The following is a 6,882-nucleotide window of genomic DNA, read 5'->3' as shown; positions in this document are numbered from 1 at the left end:
GTTTTATTATAGACTGTCTTTTTAGTTATATAGTGGCTTCTTTTTTTTTTCTTTTCCCTTTATGTCTTTTTTCGTGACCGGTAATGGGATCGCAACCCTCGGTGTTGCGCCCACACCACGCTCAACCAGTGAGAGGACCGGTCTCTATATGGGATCTGAACCCTCAGTGGGAGCGCCGCCACACTCTACCGAGTGTGCCACCGGGCCGGCCCTATAGTGACTTCTAATGAAGTGTCTGTTCAATTTTCTGTGATGATGAGCCTCCCTGAATGAGTGTGAGAGACAGAGACATGGAGACATAGAGACAGACACACACAAAGAAATCATAGACCACTATTCTCACAGGCACAGTTAGTCTTCACAACTAGAAAGCAAGGTTATAGAAGATGCTTTTTGATTTTTAAGATGCCAGGCCTTCCCAGAAGTATTGCATATAATTTTAGTGACAACCATTGTGGGAAGTATTTGACTTTTGGCTTGGAAGTTTCATGGTCCAGATGAATCAATAATATATGACATGTCTTTTAAATTTCCCCCGATCATGTCTATAACAGGCACTCTTTAAAGTGGCCCACCCACATTCAGGCAGAATCAGATGGTCTGTTAATTCAGATTTGAATTAAAAACTCTCACCTCTCTTGCTTTAGCTGTTCAGAATGCAGTCTGCATCTAGTTATTAAAATGAACACTTACAGTGACGACAGCCCTGTATCTAATACTCCATATGGCACCAAAGTGAAGTCTCTCAACATGTGCACTTTTGTCTTTGGTCATTTCAGACTGAAAATACAATTAGACTTGGCGGTCAGACAGATGAAATCTGTCATATTTCCCCTATAGGACCTGCACTTGGTCCAGATCAATAAATACAAAACCACTTGCACATAAATTGCAAACTAAGCTTGCAGCTTCAATACATGTGGGCTTAAATTCACTTGTATCTGGCATACACTGCTTCCTGGCCAAACAGTCTGTTTCTGTGATTAGTGCAATTTCATAGCTGGACCAGAAAAACAAGACTGAAAACCATCACTATAAAGCAGCAGATGGCTTTGCCACACCTTCCCTGTAAGGGCAGTTCCCCCAGAAAATGGGGTTTTAGCTGCTTGCTGTATAGAATGGAACTTTAAAATTGGGATGAGTTCAAGTCATTTCCTGAGTATAGCTCCATAAAGCTGTTGTTATTTTTTTCCTATTCCTTCTCGAGATTTCAAACTGAATTTGTAATAAGCTTTGCCTGGACAGGACTTGTCACAGGGAAGAGACGTGATTTATATACAGAGATACAAGCTTTGCTGTATATGCTTTACAGAGCCAGCTTTTACTTGGTGATACATACATGTTGGATTGGCTTCATGAAGAGGAGAGTGAGATGTCCTTACTTTCTCTCCAGAGACTGTTAACCAAGATTACATGAATTTGGGAGAGAGGAGAATGCTAAAATCTATTTCCTGTCCTCTCTGGTCTAACTTAGAGGTCCAATTTAACACAAGGGTTTTTTTTTTTTTTTTTTTTCCTACTGTAACATTGAATTAGGCTGGAGAATTTGCTGCTGTAGGATATTAAGTGAGGCAATTAACCTACACTATTTAGAGGCAGGAATTAGACATTTACTGTATCTGACTAAGAAGAACATCTCTATTTTCAGGAACTGCTGTGGAATAGAAACCCAGACTTCCAAATGTGGTGCTTGCTAAGCAAAGTGATTATAAAATCAGGTCAAGAAAAAAAATTCCTTGTAACATGCAATATAAAAAGACATGACAAGTAGCTGGTGTAAGTTCCTTGAAGGCCATTTCTATTGGAGTTAGAATGTGTTAATAGGATGGCTAAATCCCACTGGCTGATTATCCTTTCCTTGCTTAGTCTGGTCATTCCTTTCTTGAGGCTTCAAGCAGGTCACGTAACATTGTCTCACGACCCTACGTTAGGTGCTCACATTACAGTAGAAACTTCTCATGAATGGTAAGTAGGTGTCTATTCTTTGAGTGTTGTTTAAAAACAGTAACTCAAAATAGGCAAAGCAAATACTGCATATTGTGTTTGTAGGTCATGTATTTTGAGAGGGGAAATTATAAGATTTGGGTAAATTAGTCCTAAATTCATACTAGACTTAGATTTGTTTTTAATTCTAGTAAATAAAATCTGACCAAGGTTTGGACTGGTGTAGTCTAAGGATCACGATCCTTCAGAAGTTGTAGGAAGGGATAGGGCCCCAGGCTGGCGCATGAACAGGCCAAGGACCAAGAATGAACCTCAACCTTAAAACAACAACTAGAGATTAATTTACCAACTAGAGATTAATTTATATAAGCAAGCTGGTTTCAGAACACTCCCTCCCTTTGCTGCCTCTGTATCTATCAGGGTTTTAACAGGAAACAAATGAAACACTTAAATTGGGATAATTCAAGGAAAATCTAAGGAGGTTTATTTACAAAAGTGTGGGTGCCTGGAAACCCAGAGGGTTAGTTCAGGAAACTGTAGCTGTAAGAGTTGAGCTGTCACCACCCCTGGGACTGAAAGGGAGTAGGGAATGAGAGGTTACTGACCTGGTTACCAAGCCTGTAAGAAGAACAAGTTTTGTAGAGCATACCCCCTGAGAGGGGAGCAGTCATCACCAGGAAACCTCATAGAGGAGCAGCCAGGGAAATGCATACCCCGACCTTGGTCGTTCTTCCTTCCTGTTAGGGCTTCCCACTGGCCAGAGGCATAGGAGCTCCGCTATGTGATCCCTAAAGGGAAGAGGAAAAGGTGGAGAGTGCATCTGGAGGGGCAGATGGACGGCCACACACAAACCCAATTTACTGGATGAGAATAGAGTCAATCACATCAATCAAGTAACCTCTTACTTCCCTTGTAACACTCAGCAGAGATGATAGTTTGGAGCAAACGGGCATTTCTAGAAGGACAGGCTGTGTGAGGCAGTTAGGTGCCACCAGAGAACAGCATAAGAGGTCAGGAAGACTCTAGAGCCAGGAAAAAAATCTTTGCCTGGATGAATAAAGGATAAGGCTTAAGGTGAGAGAGCAATAAGGATGCTTTGCACAATATTTTGAAGTTGGAAAAAGCACAGAGAACACTACCCAAATTTTACGATGGTAGAGACTGAAGCCCAAAGAAGTGATGTGTTAGCTCAGGGTCACACAGATAGTCATTGCAGAGTCAGAGCTCAAGTCCTGTTTCCTTCACGTGCTGCCCACCACACCTTTCTCTGTTCCACACTGCCTCCTGAACAAACATCACTGACAAATGTTTTACCAAGGCTTCTATGGACAGTAGCCAGTCTATGTGTGTGCCACTCTTTGAATGCCATTTCCTATGCTTCAAGTAGAAAATATATAAAAATATATTCAGAAACTATTTAATGCTTATTATGTATTCTATCTAGCTGTCTATCCACCTATCTATCTATCAGTCTAGCACTGTGCTAGATGCTAGATGTGCTAATTAAAATAACCGTAAGGGAAATAACAGTCATAGTGTCTGCCCTCAAGTGGTTTACCAGCTAGACTGTCCAATGCATGGCCATTGATCATCACCCTCTCTGTTTTCTGTGGGGTCTCCCTTGGTTTGGGTGAGAGTCTACTTCTTATTTTTCACTTGTCCTCTGTCATGTCTTCCTCATGGAAACATGTCTTCCTTCACTCTTTTTTCTTTGGCCTCTGTGATGTCATTTTCTTTATCTCTTACTCACTGCTCCTTCTTATTCTCTTTGTGGATTTAAATGTTGGTGTTTCCTGAGTTTTTTTTCCCAGACCTTGGTCAATGGGCTCATTGCTTGAGAAGAGGTAATTTTCCTGAAAAGAATAGGGCATGAAATCTCCAGCGTACTGAACTTACATTGACTGATCTGGATGAACACTGAATGCAGGGAAGTGGGACATCTACAAGTGATGTGTGCGCTTCTGAGACAGAAACGGGAATCACGATAATATCAGAAAGCAAGGACTACGCTGGGAGGTCCTCTATTTGGTAATTACTGCATTAAATGCACTGCAGTTGAAATCTCCCTTTGGAGCTGAAATGCCCTCCTAAAAAGTCATTATGGCCACAGTGGCTTGGAATTCATGAACATTTACGAACATAAAATAGAGAAAATAGAGAAATTGAAGAAATGACACGAGGCAGAGAGAATAGAACCTTAGATAAAATTATAAATGATGCATTAAACTGATAAGTTAATTATGAAATGGAAGTTCCACCATATTCCACACTGAGTTTTGGGCATATATCAATCAACTCAGTAATAAATGAGGATGTGTTTCTGACACATAGATTCCGGCACAGAGGTGCACTGACACTTTTTATAAATTAGTTACTGAATGAATAAGTTAAGGCAGAGATTAGGTCATAATCAGTTTATTTGTTCTAACATTTTGGTTTTTATTTATGTTGAAAAAAAAATTATTTTTGACAGCTGGCCGATTTGGGGACCCGAACCCTTGACCTTGGTGCTATCAATATCACGGATTAGGTCATAATCAGTTTATTTGTTCTAACATTTTGGTTTTTATTTATGTTGAAAAAAAATTATTTTTGACAGCTGGCCGATTTGGGGACCTGAACCCTTGACCTTGGTGCTATCAATATCACGCTACCAACTGAGCTAACCAGCCAGCTCGATGTTGAAAAATTTTTACCTGTTTTCTCCATTTTGATGTTTCAGAGCACACACAAGTGATGTGAATTCCAAGATATCTAACAGCTGAAAGATGGTAATGAAGTGTATTGAAAACATAGAGCTTTGCAAAACAAATCTCACAACATAAGTAGACCTTCAATAAGCTTTTGCTATTGAAACCTACAATGATATGTACAGGGTGGGAACGGCAAAGCAGATGATACCCTCTAGGGTCTCCTTATACTTGCCTAGCTGCAACCTCATGCTTGCATCAGTCTCTTTGAGACCACAGTTTTCCTGGATTTTACTTCCAAGAAAGGAGGGTGTCCTTGCCAAGCCATGAGACTTTAAAGAAGATTATGAACCTGCTGTTTTAAGATTCAGACATTGACTCCATGTTGTCGTACCTAGAGAAGGGGAAAAATGAGACAGACTTTTCATGTCCATAAAATACAACAGGCGTTAAAGCTAATGGGCAGAGAAGAGTTTGGGCTGTGTGCTTGGCTCATGCAGGACAGATGCCACACCTTTTGGTTGTGCCTTTGCTAATGGACAGGCAGTGACCAGCTAAATGCTCCCACGGGAAGAGGGCATGATTACCACTCTCTGACCTCATCTGGGGGTCAAGATATAAAAGTGGGGGTTTAGGAGAGTCAGCAGGTCTGATTAATACCCTCTAGGCAGTACTTATGAGGCATTTTTTTTTTTGCCCATCAAATGGCTAATAATAAAGTACAGTGGTGCAATTTGTATTTTTCTTGAGGGCCAATTAAGAAGTGGGGAGAGAGAGAATGGTAAATAAAATGACATGTCCTTGCAAAGCAGAAACAACAGTAATTGCAGCAGGAGGGGAAAAAAAGGTACTGGGAAAGGAAATAGCCAGCCACCTACAGCAGTTAAAAGGGTCAGGAATCTCATGTCTTATTGCCCACCCCCTGCAAGAAATTTCCCTTTTCCTTCTGGTTTGCAGGGAAGTGGATATTTTCAAAGGGGAATAATTTATGTGGCCACATATGTTCATCCAGACAGGAATTGGTGAATTTATAATCAGATACAGTAGTATAAAAGAAAGTGCCGTTAGAAGAGAAAATGGTGTTTTATGACATTCTTATTAGGATTCTGTAAGGCTTGCATTCTTGGGTTTTGTGATTTAGCTTTCCGTCCTATATCTGTTTGTTTCTATTCTGCCTTTTTTAAAGCCAGGAGAAAAGCTTTGGGAAAACTTTATTGTTTGGTTATTATTTTTTCCAGTCTTCACTGAAAGCAAGTTTTTGAGTGTGGGTTTATAAAAACTTGCCCTTTCTGTAATGTAAGGATGTAATCACTAATCACTCCATGAAATTCTCTCGGGATATCTTCTCACCAGGCTGTTTCTTAACTTACTATCATTTTCTTTGGGCACCTGGGATGGCTAGGGAAGAGGAGTAAGAAGAGAGAGATGGAGGAAGGGAGAAGAAAGCAACACAGAGGAAAGTAGAAGAGGGGACCTAGGGAAATAAGCAGGGACTACTTTATATGGTGAAAGGGAGAGAGCAGAAGGAAAAAAGGCAGAATCAGTGTAAAATGTTGTTAATTTGAATGACAAAAAATGACATCTTACTACTTAAATAGTAGGAAATAAATTAAATACTGCTGACTGCCTTTGGAGAGGAGAAGAGAAATGGATAGGATGAATATTTCAGAGTTTGTGCATATCCAGATATATTTGGTCACTTATGATGTGATTGATCCTAAGAAAGAGAAAAAAACAGTAGAAGCCATTTTCTAGGTAATTTAGGTCCCGAATCCTACTATTGGAAAACAAAAAGGTAAAAGGGAGGGAAGAATTGGAGGCAAGAAGAGGGGTGAACTAATTCCCACCTGGCTGTTTAAGTCGATGAAATTCCCTGGATATTTTCTCACCCATTTTTCTGTTCCCATCGCCTCCACATTCTATTTTTACTTCACTTCTTATAACACAATTTTTAGCTTTATGTTTCTTTCCTGATTATAAAAATGCAACCCAAATATCAGGCCTTTCCTTTCCCACCTCAAGGAGCTTGTCCTCCAATGTCCTTGGGGATGTTGGTGTTTGTCCTTCGTCTGTTTCTGAGCTGTCACCCTGGCCGCTGTTCGCCTGAGTCTTGCACAATGCTTGGGTCCTTCTGGATTAAAAAGAGAAGCCACGTCAAAAGTGAGAGGGGACGTGCATTAGCTACTCCTTATCATCTTGCTCCCAGGTTGTCATGAAAGTGGATCTTGGAATTCATTCTGTCACGTAT

This window comes from Galeopterus variegatus, unplaced genomic scaffold, assembly GCF_000696425.1.
Source record: "Galeopterus variegatus unplaced genomic scaffold, G_variegatus-3.0.2 Scaffold1406, whole genome shotgun sequence".
Classification (NCBI taxonomy): domain Eukaryota; kingdom Metazoa; phylum Chordata; class Mammalia; order Dermoptera; family Cynocephalidae; genus Galeopterus; species Galeopterus variegatus.
Note: the sequence above shows the minus strand (reverse complement) of the source record.